General features: G+C 36.2%; 1 long non-coding RNA gene across 3 annotated transcripts in view; it reads right to left on the reverse strand.

Annotated features, from left to right (window-relative positions):
* LOC310899217 overlaps positions 1 to 18,371 on the reverse strand; it is a 63,090-nt gene that overhangs the window by 22,183 nt on the left and 22,536 nt on the right. For 2 of the 3 annotated variants that reach the window (XR_014584077.1, XR_014584078.1), the window contains one exon: positions 13,108 to 15,676. This is a non-coding gene — a long non-coding RNA (uncharacterized lncRNA). Of the gene's footprint in view, positions 1 to 11,741; positions 11,821 to 13,107; positions 15,677 to 18,371 lie in introns of those variants that run through there. The other variant, XR_014584076.1, reaches the window with a different exon arrangement.

The raw sequence follows: 18,371 nt of genomic DNA on the forward strand, positions 1-18,371 counted from the left end.
TGTTTATATACTTCCAAGACTACAAGAAGTTTTCTTATAATTATTAATTACATTAACAGTTGATACTAAGTTTATTTAATAGATTAATTCTTGAGCTATTATTTTTAGCTCACTCTTTATTCTTTTCAATGTATTGTATTACTTTATGTTGAATTTATTAATACTCACAAGTCAAGGTGAGAAAACAAATGGCTAAATATCTCCTAATTCGTTTGAATTGTTTATATACATCTACGTATATGTGCATATGTTTATATATTATTGTTTATACAAACATATATATATTAGCTACTTGAAATCTTTGTTATCCCTGTAAGCCTGCAGGGAACTTTTATTTAGTCAGAAGCCAAGAACTTCATTCTGTATTATTAGAGACTAGAAACTTATATGGTGTTGTCATGCTGTGGGCAAGTTACCACTACAAGATTGACATAATCTTGACAGAAAATATCAGTCCAATTACACCTTTTCTATCTGCCCTAAGTGCAAGAGAAATATCCTTCTACACCCTCAATCCACTCCTGTATCCACTGCTTTCTCACAGTCATAACACCTATGGAAATACAACGTTTCTATAAGTTCTTTGCGTTTGGTCTTTTGTAAGGGGAAAAGAGGGAGAGAGGGAGAGAGCATCCACTATATTGAATAGTTATTGCAAAATGTCAAATATCAGAAAAAAAAAACCTACCAGATGAATTACAGTATTTGGAATTCTGCCATTTGCCAAATTTGTTTTCAGTCAACATTGTAGAAAATAAGGGGAAAAACCACGGTTGATGTTTAGATACTGGCTTCTTTCACTTTTCTTAACAATCTTAGGTGTTCTTTATCTACCCTGTAGCATTATTTATATTTGTTCTTGAAATTTCCACAAACTTTGCAGCACAACATAAACATACTCTTGAGCAGATAAACAAACACACAAAACTCTGAAACAAACCACAAGAAGCAAGCCCTTGCTAAAAGGAAAAGGATTAACTACCTAAATTAAATAAAACCCTACTTTTTACAGCTCTCTAAGCAAAAATTTAGCAGGTCTGCATGACACCATCCATCTTCATAAAGATCTTGACAGCTACCTCTATCAAACCACTGTGGGAGGAGGGTGCCTCAAATTCCAAAATGTAGGCTGTGAGCCACAAATTATTTAGCAGCTGCTAATTTGAAGCAGCCAAATAGCCCAAACGATTGTAAACTCTGAGCACCTGATTTTGCCTGCTTACTTGTCTGCCTGCAGCTAGCAAAACCTTTTCCAAGCATGAAAGCCATTTCTATGCAGGATATGCCTTCAGCAGGCAAGTAGGTGTGCCTTCATCTATGGTAATAAATGCCTAATAAATTCCTAACGAAGTCAGACGATTTGCAGCTTTCACACATTAGTAATTTGACACAGCATATTTTGCAGAAGCAAAACTCAATCTCCAAATTCATCTTGAAATTACAAACTGACTTATCTTCATTAGGACTTTACCAGGTACTGGTGATTTTAGTTATCACACACTGGCTAAACTGAGTAACGAATACCTTCATTATTTTGGAGAAAACCTGATGTATGAGATAGCTCATCTGTTCACCTAAGGTCTAAATCAGGGCTCATCTGAAAACAAAGAAGTCTACTAATGATTACATTGAGAATAGTCTGGTGATCTTTATCATCTGTGTTACAAAAGAAGGAAGTATCTCAAACTGCTGGGATGCAAATCAGTTATAATTATGGGGGGTTGGGTCCTTTCTCAAGCACTATTCTTGATTGAATCCTGCAAGATTTTCTCAAATAAAGTGATATTTCCTGTCAAGGAACCTGGAAGCTTACTTTCTTTTAAAAATTTAAGTCAGGGTGTTGGCAATATGGTTAATTTTCCAAAAGAAACATGTAATGTTTCTAGAATCCTATTTTGTTTAGTTTATTGAGATATTTTGGTTATTTTTGTTTGTTTGCTTTTTTATATTTTTTTGTGTGTTTTTGTCTGTGTAAACTTTCTTCTTTATTGCTTCATAAAATGATACTTTGGGAATGGTTGCTCTTTGTTGTTATTTTAGTTTTATTTTTACATCTAGTTTTACAGATCTATCCTGAAGTAAAAGCTCATCAGAGCCAAGATTCTTCAGTTCTGCCTTTAGCTGAAACAGACTAGTCAGCATTATGCCTTTAGTTCTGCTTGTTTTTCTTTATACTTATTTACTTGGTAGTAAAAATTGAAGTTCCTTGTCAATGCATGCGTTCTGCTTGTAGTAATTACCCTGAGGTAAAAGCTTACTTTATAATGAAAGCTAGCCTAAGGTTTTTATAATTATGTTTTGTGCAGTGGTGGTTGCATGGAATTGGTAAGAGTTTAAAGTCTGATACCTGCTCTGGTGGTAGGCTGAAATTACACTGTTTAGTAAATACTAACAACTCCCTTTTCCTTCCCAAGAGAATCTGACGTGGAACCAAGTTAACTTCTGTGCTGATTACAGATAATAAAATTCTTCTCAGATCATGTCTTTAGTATATTCTGACTGAAAGTTTAAAGTAACTCTGTACTTTGTTTTACAGTACCACGCACTGACCATGGCTCTTGAACAGAGCAGTCAAACCTTAAAGAAACAACTACACACAAAAATCCCATACACAGTAACTATTGAATAGACTTTTTCTGTGTAAGTTTAATTAGCCTGCTGTAATGACAATAATCTCCAGTATGTAAGTATAGGTGTTGTGTTTTTTTCTTTTATTCATACTCCTCTGTAGTTACATAATATTCTTTGACACTTTTTTTCTTTGAAACATTCCTTGGAGAAGCTTGCTAGTTTGTGAGAGAATGAAGTTTGTACAAATTTGTTAAGAATGTGCGAATGAAACAATTTCCATAAAGTAACTACTGGCGCAATAACTAGTTCTATTTACAAGAATAAACATAAATAAATAATGAGTAGGTAATATAAGTAAATAATGAACCAGAACTGAACTTCACAAAACTTTAAGAACGTGGATTCAGAGTAATTTCTGTAATCCTATATCCTGACCCTAAGAGATAAAGGAAATGGCTAGGGAAAAGCAAGTACTGGGAAGGCACGGATTGCATTTCATTTAGTACTTTCCTGACCTCAACTATTTTCAGTTTTTGGAAGTTCTTGACCCCGATGTAGTTGACTTAATAACCTCTCACAACTGCTTGCATTGCATTTCTAAGAATCTTTATAGTTGTCTGCTTTAGCTCTTATTAAATTTTTGTATATAGAATATGCATTGAAAAATTTTCAGAAGATGTATATCCCCACTACATGATCAATCACTGGATTCGTACTAGCTTCATTCATTAGTTCCAAGTTCTTGTGCTGAAAGAGACGGTGTATAGGTTACCTCTCCAGCCTTTCCAAGATAGTCATGATTCTGGAGAGCTTTACCATACGCCTATCCAGTCCTCTCTTTTACAAGCTAAAAACATTCAATTTAAACATTACTGATGTCAAAGCTGTTCCATATCTTTGATCATCCGTGTTGTTCTTCTCTGTATCTTTACAGCTGCTATTGTAGATCTATATTCTGCTATCATGAGAAGAGACAAATTCACAGTATTCTAGAATGTGAACCGTTTATTTACAGTTTCATAAACATTTATTCAGCTTTTGCTCTTTCTTCCTTTTGTAATAATTCTTAACATTCCTTTTTGTCCACTGCTGAATGTTAAGCTGATGTTTTGACAGAACTGATTATCACAGTGCCGCTAGATCATTTGTGAGTGGTAATGGCAAAGTAACAGAGTGCTGGTTCACATGTGAAGTTAAGATTGTTTTTCCTCATGTGTATCACTTTGTATATATCTATAATGAATGTCAACTGCCCCTTCATTACATAGTCACTTAGTCTTCTAAGTTCCTTTAACCATTCTTCAACTACTGTCACAAATAATATAATTTAAAAAGGGTCTCATCCATGACAATATCCTTTTCTACATCATTTTTAAATACATGAATGAGCACAGCTGCAGTGGAACTACAGTGGTAACCTCTCTTGTAAGGAAAAAACCATGTATTATTTTATTTTTATTATATTTTAACCAGGTATTTATCAATGGCGCTTGAGACCTTCCCTCTTATTTCATTACTGTTTAGATACCTTAGAAGTCTTTGGTCTGATACAAGTAAATGATCAGCCAGATCACCCTTAACTATGCATTTGCTGATTCCTTTGAACATCTTCAAGAGGCTTGCAATACAGGACTTCCCTTTAATGAAGTATACCAAATCTTCCCAAAAGATTGCGTTTATCCAGGTTTCTACCCTCAATTAATTTAATAGGCACTAAGATTCTGACCCCATAAATACTTAAGTGTTTATGTATTTTGCTTACCTGAGTTACCCATGCAACAGCAATGAGTCTCTTTAAATGAGTGAAATGATGTGTGCTACATCTTTTTCAAAAATATATGAATACAGTATTTGATACTTTCTCTTTTGTACTAATATACAGAGGTATAAATACACAACAGCAACAAAAAAAAACTCAGTTAACACAAGTGTCTTCTACTGTGCTGATGCTGCTTAGTCATTTCACATATCCAAGCTCTTTTTAGAGGGAAACGTTAGAAGCACCTCTCATGTGAAACAGATACTTAGTCTGAGGTCTGCAGGTACAGTATCTGGTACTTGGCAAGAGTTTTCAACATCCTTTGGTCTCCCTGGTCTCACTCTGAATTCATGATGTATGGGAAATCAACAGCTGAGAAACAATATTGTGTCAGAAGTGACACCAGTTGGGTTAAAGCAGAGAGAGATTATTTTGTCTGAGACTACAGATAAATGACAAAATAAAATGAAAAGTAACACAAATAAACTTAAAAGCAAACTTAAGCAACTAAACTTAAAAGCAAACTTAAAAAAAAAAAAAAAAAAAAAAAACCTGTAAGTCATTCCCAGTTCAATTTCTCATTGGCAATTTTACAGAGAAGTGGAGGTGACTGGACCAGCTGAAGGCTTCAGGAAACAATAAAGTAGGAAAGGGCTTAAAAGCTCTGTTTTACTGCCTATAGAAGCAGAGTTTCATAAAGCTCATAACAACCTATTGTTACATGTAATGGCTATGAATATGCTGTGATGTTGATAACGTCTCCAGTGTAATTACAGATGACCGATTTTTACATACAGGAAAAAAGCAGTAAGACATGTACATCACAGTTAGGAGGCAAGAAATTATGCATTTGGAAAAACAAATTATGCAGTCAAGATGAAGCAGGAGGTGGGAGCAGGAGACCTTAGAAAAGACTGTCACAGATACTGATTTGAGTCAGAAAAAAAATTAATAGTCATTAGTAGGATTTTACAAGCCATAGATCCAGGAACAGAAATCATGTTCCATCTGTACAATTCTTACTGTCTTAAAGCATCCCAAAGAATATCACAGCTTTTAAGAGGCACAGGTTAAATCTGAAGTAGCATTTTATTTCAGACCAAAAATGCCCTTCTAAAACAAGTGTGCCAGCTGTCTCCAATTACTGCACACTGGTTTGCATTGCAGGGCAGTCTCAGAATGCATGAACTGATCTTCTTTTGGATGAGACTGGGAGGCAGTGTGGGACTTCACCTAACGCATGTCAGCTGGCAGCAGACATTCAGTTCACGGGAGCCTGGAGGTAACCTGAATTAGCCTCTCCCCCCAGCAAATGTATATTGTGTGGGTATCCTCAGCAATTTGCTACTTGTTAAGGCAGATATAGCCACGATAAATGAGACACCAGTATATCAGACACAGGAGCAATACGTGTGCTATAGTGTTTAAGTACCAAGATTTGCTCAGCCTTCAGAGTAACATGTTGCAAAGTTAGTTATAAAATTAAATACACTTCCATAAGCAGAGATGAACTAAGTTGACCTATATGATAATACTCAAAATGTGTGTATGAAGTTGAATTTGATTAATCCTACACTGAGAGTACAGTGATACTGAGTAGGAAAGGGTGTTCAGTATGCCCAGCAAATCTCAGTTTCTCACATTTTAATAATAAAGAGAGGTACTGAGCCTGAAGTTAAGTTTTTAACAGCTCAACTTTTGAATGAGATACCAGGTTCCATCTACTTTGGCGTTATAACAGATGGCAATTCCAAACTAAGTCCCTTTAATACAAGTTAAGGTCAAGTCTTCAGCTCTTGTCTCTCATGCATTACCACTACTACTGTTAGACTGAAAAAAACACAATGCCTTAAAAACTAATGTATTTAATACAAGTGTTGGGTATTAAGGCAGCCAGCACACACACACACACACACACACACAAAAAATAATCTGATTTTATGATTCAAAAGGCGCTCACAGGCCTGTAAGTACGCCAGAAGAGTGTATATATCAATCAGTCACTCTTATCAAGCCTGGCCAGAAAAATGTCCCATTTGCAGGAGACAGACTCCAAATTGTACCCAAGCATCTAGTAAATGAAGGTCACAGACAAAATGAATATATCCACAAAGGCTTAGTCACAGCTAAAAAAAGTGTAATTTATCTTAATTCCAGACATTTTAACAGGTCTATTTTAAGCATTATTCCATTTGCTCACTAGCAGATGTTCAGCACAGATTACTTGGTGAAAATGTATTTACTCTTTTAGACAAAAAAAAAAAAGACTGATATTGGCAAGTCTGTTAAATGAGGAATCATCTAGACTATGGAGCTCCTGAGGCAGCTACAAGATAGATAACATCTAGCTTTTGGAATAAGAGCAATGAGGAAAGTGTTTCAACAAAACAACATTGGAGCTATTACAGACACCCACATAATAGCTGGGGACATGATAATTACAGTGTCAATCAAGGTGGATAATGATCAGAAACAGAGGGAAAGGAAAGCAAAGATCCAATTAGAAAATATTAATTTAACTCAAGTGAATGCTAAAAGATGGCAAATAAAACAGGAATTCAGGCAGATGACAGCAAAGATGAAGACTTCAACAGTAGCAAACATGAAGATTTCATAGTACAAAAAACTCTACAAAACATCCTGCGGATAATCACTCTAACCACAGAGGGCACCCAAGGGAAGACTGCTCTGCTGAGGCAACAGTTGAATAACAGGATAACTTGGCAATACTCATGGAAACATGATGGAGCTCTGCAGTAACTAGAAGCAGTGCTCTGTTATGTGTGACTGCTCTAGGACTCACTGCAGTGCTTGCTGTTCAGTTAATGGACATAAAGCCATGGCTTTAACTTTCTTATTTTCTGACTTTCCTACCATCACCTCGCTTGTGATGTGCAGTATACTTTTCAAGACTAATCTCCCTGGCCCAGTCATCGTGCAGCTGGACATGTGAGGACAGTTTAGGAACTTGTTTATTACATGACCAAGACATTGTGAGCTCTCAATAAAACAGAATAAAAAACCTGTTGAAACTGAGAAGAAACCTGGTGGTTCTGTTTATCAGGAACTGACATATTTCAATAGCAGAAAATGAGACATGTAATAGATGCTTTGCTGTTGCATTATAATGAACTGTATCTGCTACTTTACAGGATGCTAAAAACATCGATCTATATTATTACCTTCACTTCTTACATGGTGTACAAACTAGGTGAACATACCTCAGGGAACATGCAGAAAAATTGTGCAGTGCAAATCTTAAAGAAATCTTAAAGAGGCCAGGTTGTAAAGCAGATTACCAGAGATGCCCAAATAACCTTGACCTGTAGAAAATACTATTTTATTACAAAACAGATTGTAGATTGCAAATGACTATATGCTTCATCATTTCCATAGTTACATTAAGGCTTCCAAAGCACAAGAACTGGTACTGGGCAGATAATGATATTGTTGACTAAGATATTATTGACTAAGTAGGTATAACTGAACAAGCAAATCAATGTATTGTTATATCAGAAGCAGAGGGTAATTAATCAAAAGTCTACTATCTCATGATGAAATTTATAATTAACAACTGTATAAAGCAACATGTTTTTTCAACATCAACAACTCCTGTGATTAGCCTTTGTGAAGCCTGAAAAGCTGTGCCACATTTCCCTAAGTCCATTTTCTGCTACATAAGTGAATACATCCTATTATTGCTGAAAGATGTATTTAAAAGACAAGAAATTCCCACGAATTACAAAATACCTGTTACTCAATTTCAAATGAATGATGTGAAGTCATAGGGAATTAAATATTTTGATTCCACATATGGAAAAAGATAATTCCTAAAATACTGTTCAGATGCCAAAGCCAATGCTTTTTGAGGTGTCTGCATAACATAAACTGGCAAGTACTTATTGCTTCCCTGAAAACTTTTTCACAAGACAGGAAGAATGACTTTTTCTACTTGACACATTCTACTGTGATTCAAAAGGTCTTCACTGGAGTAGAATGACCAAAGGTATAAAAAGGGTAATATGCCAAAAGAAGCAGCCAAATGGTTTATACCACACAGTATACAGACCTGCATGACAATTCAAGGCATGGTATTCATACCCAGACTGAGTGATAAAGACTGAGCTCTGATGGGTTAAGTGTTAACCTAACCTACACAGGTATAATCAACAGGTTGTCGGAAGTATGCCTCAGGCCTAACGATGAGGACATTATTTGTCTGAGATATTTTTAATGGGAAATGGCACAGGTAGTGTACTGTGATACTATCTTTTTAAATTAGTCATGTATAATTATCAGAAAACTTCCATTTGGGAGAGGTATCGTATATGAGGCAGAAACTGTCTGAGAGTTTGCAAGACTGGTATATCTGTACAAGTCACCGTTAACCAAAATCTCATCACAAGAGCTCTGGCTGGAACACTACTTTCTTGGTCTCACTGCATTTCTGGCAGTGCAACAGCTAGGAAGGGCAGTTAGAAAGTATGGAAAACAATGGGTCATAATCCATGCCCCATGAAGCTGAGTTACAAAATGCAGTGGATACACTACAGAGCAAGACATGATAGCTAAAGTGGGAGTGGATGCAAATCAAAATCAATCCACAGTGATACCAATCCTAGGCTAGGATCTAAACTAGCATCATTAGACCTTTTCCTAAGCCACTTACTCAGTACCAGAAGTCTGACAAATTTCTTGTGCTTTCCCTTTACAACTACTTCTGACAAAGAAAGTAAAGTGATGTAAATAAGATAAGCATTATGGTCCTATTATGATCTCTTTGCTGTGCTTGGCACTGCTTGTGTATACTCTGGTTTGCATTGCTTTTGGTCCTATTTTCTCAAAACTTTTTTATTATTATTTGACACAACGTGAATTTCACATTTATGATATATTGTATCACTTTGGTCTCATATGTAACTGAACTCATAATAGGCAGAAATCAGAAGATAATTTTACTTTATTCCTTTAATGTTTTTCTTTTATATGAAAAAGGGAGAGGGGAGGAGGCATAGCTCCTATTTCACATCTCCTCAGGAAACAAGCTGCTTCCTTGGTCTTACTGAGATCTGGAAATTTTCCATACTAATAGAAAACATTTCTTTCTAGCACTGAAAGAATATTTGTGCAATTGTTTATATTAGCTTATTCCAGCTTGCTGAAATAGGTCCAATTTTGCTTTTTCAGATGAAATTGCAACATTAGCTGGGTTTTTCATTTAGACAATATTTCACATAGAAATAATATAGATTTTAAAAGATCTGTGATATTCTTTTCTTGACACACAAATTCCTTTGATTTTCTTTCAGTAAGCTAAAGATACAAAGAGGAGGGCTAATGATTACATTATGTTTGGTGTTTTTTTTTTCATGTTGTCACCACTGCCTTAAATAAAACAAGCCTGTTCTATTTTAAAGTCAGATTCTTGGTATATTTATTTTAAAGAATTAACAGAGCTTTTAAAATATTTGCTTTTAAGGAGTTATATCAAATGAATATAACAAAAGATAAATACAGCTATTATCTAAATAAAAACAAGTTAGAATAATAGTTTTGCTATATATTTATTTAATACATATATATATTTTTAATATTTATTTAATACTCATACATAGCAAAGATGTTAACTATTTAAAATAATGTTCCCATTATTTTATTGTCCCTTATATTGTTTTATTTCATTTCCATTGCCATGTATTATTCATAAGGAATAAGGGTGTACTATTTATGCATCTATATTTCCTTTCCAGTGACAACAATTTAATAAATCATAACATGAGAGATAAGTACATTTTTAACCACTGAAGTGAATTGAAGGTCTACACTTTCCTGAACTGTGTGCTGACTTTAGTGAAGCTCCAAAGAATGGCTTCAGCTAGTATGGACCATGTTGCAAAGTGATTAACAGAAATAGATTAAACAGTTATCTCTCATTTAGTTCTATGGTTTTTTGTAGTTTAGCATGACGTGTGTGTATGTGTGTTTTGGAGGAATCCTAAGATGTATCACAGGAGAAACATCAGAAATCTTTATGACAGTGCTACTGACAGGAAAAGTGGTTGAGCTAACCACAATTTGAAAACATTTTTGCATAATGAATTTTCTGTTTTTTCTTTCCCTGAAAAGGCTCATTTCCCCCCTATGCCTGTTGGAAATCAACTGATATATAAAAGCTAGAGGCATCAGAAAAGGTTCAGTCAGCAGATACACTTAGAAGAAAACTAATGTGTATCAAAAAAAAAAAAAAAAGAAACCAAGCTTGTCATAAAACTCAAAGTCTGTTTCCACTTTATTTGAGGACATAGCAGTTAGTGTGTTCACCCTCCTTTACTGCTATAGTTCCCCTCCACAAGGATGATCAACTTTTTTCTCACTATGATGGATTTCAAACTCTTCCTCAGTGATGATTTTGCCACCACTTGTTGGGTGGACCATGATCATTAAAATATCTAGTAAACTACTTCTGATGTATTGAGAGAGTATGTAAAGTAAAACCAACTCTGTCTATTTATGGTACAGAATAGTGACGCATACAGCATTACCCAGGAAAATCAACCTTATAATGAATGACTGAAAACACAAGGAATTACTTGATATTAATTAACCAAGGATAATTCTTCTACTGTTCAAAGATTTTCTCTCTTCCTTTCACTTCTTTTTTACCCTCATAACACGAACTAAAACATGGTATAATAAGGAGAGAAGTCATTTCTGCTTAAATGACTTCAATTTACAAATAAACAGTATACAGGAGTAGTTCCATTGAATTTACTAGAAACTGATTAGCTACTTAAATTTAAGCATATATCTAAATGTTTGGAAGATCTGATCTTCAGAAGGTTTCAGATAGCTTTGTGTATTAAACGTATGTTAAGAAGACCCCTTGGTTTTGCTCCTGAGGCTAAAAAGGTTGTGACCTGTTACAATTCCTTGACAAACCAGACACAGGTGTATAAATATGACTGCTTTCACAGTTCTTTGAGATCTGAAGATAAGCATAAAATTCTACATTCCCCTAATACTCTCATTACACGTTGGGCATGTGTAACATGTGTTTTGCAAGAGTTTAAGGTAGGAACAGAAATTTTACCTCAGAATTTATTGTACCACATTAATCGTAATAACCTTGTGAGCATTTTTTAACCATAAAGACTTAAGCGAAATTTTGCCTGAAAAAGTGTAAATCTAGAACCTCTTTATTGAAATTATTGGATAAGTTCCAAACTTAAACAACTGCAAATAAAAATAAAGATTGGCTCCATGTCTTCAGCCACAATCAACCATTTTAAGAAAGAAGATACTCCGCAGATTATTTTTATATAACTTTGCTTTGGAAGGACATATTTATGGTTCTCTCTTGATATGATGTCAGATGAGAAAAGAATGGAAAAGAATGGTCATTTATTCTTACCCTTGCAAAATTAGGCCGATAGCTTTGCTGCATAAGATGAACACAAGACTGAGTCATGGTTACAGTATGCCGGGTGTGGCTGCAAAAGAAAGAAATATTCTTTACCTTGACGATATCTGTTGTTACTCTTTTTCTTTTTTTTTTGGGGGGGGGGTGGGGGGTGGGGGAGGGCAGGGGATATTCTATCTGTTCTATTATCGCAGATATTCTGAATGAATATTTGGTACCAGTTGAAGCAAAACCAAAGTGTCTGCTAAGAAACCACAGGAAATCTTAATGAAGTTTAAGCAAAACCCTTAGAACCTACACTAAGTTTGAAAGTCCCTAAAACTTCCCAAAGAGGGATGCTGTTTTCACAACAAGCATTTTCCAGGTTCCTGTCAGCTGGGCTGATGGATGCACCTCCCCCCCCCCCCCCAACTGCTACTGTAGAAAGACAGGTAAATTACTTATGTGCAGGTACCATTTTTGTCCCTCTATAACTTCCAGGTTACCCACTAAAATCCAATGGAGCTACATGGATTAAACGTGTCTGTATAACTTATGTGAAAGCTTACCACAGAGCTTTTTATCACTCCATGGTGCTCTTACCTGTAAGATCCTGCTTTACTGTCCTGGCATCCACTGTCCTGTTTTCCTATGGCTTGCCCCTTCTACCTCATCCACCCTGACTTTCACACTGAGGGTCAGGATCAAGCCAGGTGAAGGGGAATGGGACAAGGCCCTGCAGGGCCCCAGGAATGAGGAGGCAGTCTGATGGTGAAGGCTCCCAGGGTCGTGGATGGGCCTGTTTTGGCAGCAGTGGTCACTCAAACCAGGCCCTGGGGAAGGCCCTGGCCCCAAATGTTTCCTGAGCACTGGGGCTGGCCCTGTGGTGGCCTCCTCATGGGCCTTTGAAGCCTCCTCTCACCATGGTCCCTGGCAGGACAAGGCTGGTTCAGTGACACAGGCCACACATCAGCCCTGTGCACACACCCCAGAGGGGAGGCTCTGAGGGCCATAGTGACTGCCGTGCTCATGCGCAGGGGACCTGCAGCCACGGAGGATCGCCACTGCTTCCCCTCACAACTTCAAAACACAGTCACTTGGTGCAAAAGCAGCATCAGACAAAAGCCAACAGATTCCAGAGAAATATGGAAACAACAGAGCAGTTATGAAAAGTGAGTCCTGCCTAGAAAACAAATCAGTTTCTAAATGGGAATTTTGCTCTTAGGCCCATTCTTTTCTCTTCCCACAACATTGAGTGGCTGGGGTGTAATAGCAGTATAGGGCACCCACTTTGGGGAGCCTCACCAAAGTTCTACCAGGAAGAAACCCAAGTGGCGGTAACTTCTTAGACTTCTGAGTTGGTTGTTTTTTTGTTTGGTTAGTTGGTTGGTTGTTTTGTTTTGTTTTGTTTTGTTTGTTTGTTTGTTTGTTTAGTGCTACTGATCTGTCTAACCTATCCTAAAATGAAAGAAATCGTTACCCATTTTAATGTTTGCAATATTCTGGACCTTTATAATAATAATAAGACTGATACCATGATTAAACTAAACATTTATTTGTTTAAGATACTAAGAAATGTTTGACGAATCTTGTGTATGTATCTGAACATTACATTCCAGATTAATGTCTTTTTACAATATGAAACTGCTAAGCAGTCCTGTAAACATTGTTGCAGGCCTGAAACAGCTTTTTCTCTGCTTCAGTGTTTAACAGATGGGAAATTTGCTGAGATGACACAGGCAGGTGTTGGAGTTACAGCTTGTTCTTCCAGATCTCAGAGAACAGGAAGCTCCAAAAAGTTTTTCTTTGTAACATTTCCCATATTTGCACATGGTCTATATCTGTTTTGTATTTGCCTCTGCCAGAAAGCACCTTTTAGTATGACTCCTAGCAATAAATTACCTTATGAATCAAGGTGCTTGGTATGCATTTTAAAGTGGACGCTGCCATTCACTGACTCATCTGAAGATAATTTTCACCCCGCATAGTCAATGTATCCCAGAGCAATATCTACATGCTAAAATTCAGACCTGATGCTTTTCTGCTTAAGTTCTGTAATTTAGTTCCCCTACAAAGCTTCTCACTTCTCATGTGAGGAAGCATAAGGGCACATATGAGAAGAAACTTGGGCTAATAAGACTGCAGGTTTCTTTCATTTCTGTTAGGTTCTTGCACCCAACACTGCCAGGTCCTGTGTGAAATCCCTCAGATCTCATCCCAGAGGGCTGCAGCCACATATTGCACCAGAATGACAAATTTTCAGTTCTCTTAATCTAATCAATACTTTTTAATCACACACACTCACACCAAAAATAAATAAATAAATAAATAAAAATTGTACCAAAACATTTCAATACAATGAAAATTTTCTTCTGAAGCCCCAAAAATTATTTCCAGGAACCCAGTTCACACACTGCTTTTGTGACAAGCCAAGAATATAAGAAAGCAAGCATCACAGAATGTGCTGGGTATTTCACATACTGCCAATGAAGCAAACAGGAGTTATTCTAGACAAGTTGCTCCTTCTGCTTTAGACTGTGTTTCACTCAAGTTTCACTTGACTTCCTTTTTGCTCTGTATATCTCTTCATATCCCATTTTAGGAATTATGTTGACATTTCATCATTAAAGTTCTACATTTTCTAAAAGAGCATCTCCATTAAGGCCTGTGAGAAAAATTCCTTTCCTGATGTCTGATAAATTCTGAATGTACTACAGTTAATTGAAAGAAACCATGGGTAAGCATCTGCATTAATATAATAATAATAAACTAAAGCACAGCAATAAAGTGACTTTTTCTTTAAAAACCATTCGTGCCTTCAAGGCCATGTACAACCCTGAAATGAAGAGTGAAGGGAATTACATAAACAGCAACATTCCCTTGTTTTATGTCAAATTATGTTATCTACTAATGATAAATGATAAAATCACTATCAAGATTACTGATGAGTTGTCAGAGAAAGAAGGCCAACAGACAGTAATTTCAATGTAATTAACTTTTAATATGATTTTTCAAGGAAACAAGACTTATGTGAATGTGTTGTAAGTGTATTTGTTTCTGACCGTCTGGTTTCTCCTAAAAACTCTTGAGAAGCTTGGCAGATATTAAACAATGTTTGTAGAAGGGTTGATGTGGTTTCTATGAAAATAGATGGCCAGGCAGAAAATACAGACCATACAGTTTTTTGAACTTTGAGAAAATGTGCAGAGTCAGTTTGTACGTTAGTAACCAATAAGAAATCTGCATGGGAGAGACATCTTATAAATACTCCTTCCATAGGGAAAGTTGCTTCATTTCTAGAAACCAAAACAAGTCAAATGTGAGGCACACATTGGTAACAAAATAAACTTGTCTTTGCGATCACTGGGCTACCAGGTTTGGGAAACCACAATATTTTTGAAAGAAAGTAGTAATATCTACCACTTTTTTTTTTTTTTTTTGTGAAAACTGTTTTGTTGTGTTTTGTTTTGAGAATAGTCTATTCCTTGCTGGACAAGTAAGACATTATTACTTGTTGTCACTCTAAATATTATGTTGATCCTGGCAAGAATCTATATTTATTCTGCTTCTGTAATTATTGTTTTATGTCCAACCTAATGTTTGCTGGATTGATTCACTGGATTGTAAGTTATCTAGGCCAAGGAAACAATTTAAATTTTTGAAACTGCTATTCTCCTCTGAGTTAGAAAAAATTACTAAACCCAGCAATATGCTAGTTTAGGAAAAGATGGTAATTAAATAGCTTCAACTTTTCTTCCAGAAGAATATTTTATTTTCTTTTATCTAACTATACTGTTCTCAATAGATATTATCTTTGTGGGTTTTTGCCTGGAATTTGCTCCTGTATCACTGTTCCGTACAAAGGTGAAGACATCTTAGAAAAAAATCTTCAGTAGCTGGATTTATTTTTCCTCAATGTAATGCTGTCAGCAAAGCAGAGGCTTTACCTGCAAGGAAAACATTACAGCACATGACAGTACATCTCTTATTAGCCTGCTAATAAAACAGGTTCTTTTAAGTTCATAACCCCTAATGTTCTTCTGCAAAATAACTTGGGCAGAGCTCAAAATCTTTCATTAGTGACAGCCAAAAGTAAATAATCTATTGTAAATGATGTAATTTTCAAAGCTTATTATTTTGTCTTTGTAAGTGTCATAACAATGCTTGATGGCAGCTTTCATAGCTGACACCTCACAGAATCCCTGTTGGCAAAATTAATCTACTGTTTTTAAAAAGTGCTTATTATCTATACATACCAATGAAACCATTGGAAGATTCCCCTGGGTTCCAGTGAACTTTGAGTCAGGTCATCCACAGATTAATGGGCTTTAAGACTAGAAGGAATTGTTAAGATCATTTGGTATGACTTGATGCACATGGTAGATCAGTAGCAATTTAGCAAATAAATGCAGCATCAAGCCAGCAACTTGTTCTTGAATGAGAACGTATCAGTTAAAAATGAACCCCAATGTAATGGTATCAGTACAGATAATATTCTATCAGCTAAATTGTAGAAGCTTAATGGTAACATGCTGGGAAGAGCTTGGAAGAGAGTCATTGAACATGGATTCCTGCTAATCAAAATGACACAGCACCACTCTGATTTCATAAACCACATTTAAAGGGAAAAAAACAGGTGCTAGAGAAAGTATAGATACATGTCTAGGCTTTCTGCTGCCTTTGGGGTATCCATCCTTATTCAGAGATGCAAATATCCTTACTTTAGGCATAGGTGTACACTGGTCATCCTTGCAGGATGGCTGTGGCTACTCAAAGAACACTTTATTAATAGTCAGCAAATTTCTTTTAATACCCAGTCCAAGATTGTTCAGGGTCAGGCTATATCTATTTGTTCTTGTGCCAACATTGTTCTTTTACTTAAACAGTTTTGTTCCCTTGTGGTGTTTATCCCTGAGGAGAGCAATCTTATCCCCTCTCAGCCTTCCTTTTGCAAAGTTAAACAAGTCACACCCTTCCACCTCTCATTAGTCAGGTTCTCCATTCCTCCTGTCACCCCAGTAGGATCCTTCTCTGCATTGAAACAAACTAGTTTCTGTTCATTTTCTTGCATGTCTTTGACCAGAGTTGTGACTATTCCAGGTGACTCCACACCAAGGCCTAGCACCATCAGCCTGCTTCTTGGCTGTCTTCCTGGAATTTTCCTGGTGGGGATATTTCAAAGGTACATTTGCCTTTTCTCATGGCTCTATGGCAATTTATAGCCATGCTGTATTTCTTCTCCTTAACTATTTCCCACTGAGAAGGTGCAAACCTATGACAAATGTTTTTTTGTTATCAGACCCCAAATTGCATGCTCACAACAGGTAATGAAACTCCATTCAGATGACATTCTGGACTAAATCTCTTCAGGACAGATGAAACAGTAGCAAGAGACTTGCATGCATGGGTAAGAGCAGTTAAAGATGAAAGCATGGAGTAAAATTGCTAAGTCTTCTCATTTAACCACAATAGGATTAAGAGTAATGCTTGCTCATACAATAATAAGCATTTAGAGAGAGAGAGAAGGAAGGAAAAAAAAAAAAACTTAGTAGCATCCAAGTGCAGATAAATAAAAACAAATATTGTAAGTCAATCCACAGTGGCTAGATTCTTTTGCTGGTAAAGTCTTTTACATTTGGTAGGATTTTTTTTATATATTATTATTATTATTTTATACAGTGAACTTATTAAAATTCTTAATGCTTTCAAACCTTAAAAATAATGAAAACATAGAAATATTTTTTTTTTGTTTCGCCTACACGCCAACCTGTGTAGAAAAGGCTGTCTTAGATTAAAGTTATAGAAAAACACTTCACAACTTTCTGACTGTATCTCCCACCTCTTAAGTGAACAGCCTTAACAGTGGAAAGTGCTCTCAACCTATCCTTGCAACCCCTAGTAATTAAACACTGCAGTGAAACAGGAGTCAAGGTGTCTCATTCCTATAATGAATGCCCCAGTGCCCAAACAGAGTCAGCATTTTCCTTCCTGTTTAGTGTGTCTCATTGTTTTCTTTCTGCAGTTTCCACAGGATGGATGGTAACAAGGGTAGTTAAGATAGCCATTCAACACCGAGGTAGTCAGGGTACTCTAAGGTAAAGGGACATTATTTCAAAATCTCTCAGGTAGAACAGAACACTAAACACCTGAGTCTGTGTGTCTAAATAAATACCTTCACCATCCAGTAACAGGAAAGGAAATGTGATCTTTCACTGGTTCACTTCTTCCTTTTTTTTTTTTAATTTTATTTTTTTTTATTTTCTTACAAAACCTGAAAAGCATTCGTTTTGAACAAAGTGTTTTGCTAAGAAGTGTGGGGCGAAAGCAAGGACCAAGCTGTTGTTTGTACAGCAAACAAAACATATTTTGATTCAATAGATTTTTTTTTCTTTGAATTTTCTGGATCAGCAGCCAAAACAGAGAACTTATTTTCTGCTTCCTATTCCACATCTTAGCCACTGCAGCTTCTTGCAGCTGCATGTTTTGACACTTTGACAGAAACTTCAAGGTCTGCCCAATGGCTAAGGAGGAATGACTCTCATTTGGAAGTGCTGTCTGAGGCATGGGGACTGCTTTTTAAAGGGGAACTCTGATCTTGAGACTGAACTAAGTTTTCCCTTACATTTTAGGTCCTTATATATA

Source organism: Anser anser (genome assembly GCF_964211835.1).
Source record: "Anser anser genome assembly, chromosome: 4".
Taxonomy (NCBI): Eukaryota; Metazoa; Chordata; class Aves; order Anseriformes; family Anatidae; genus Anser; species Anser anser.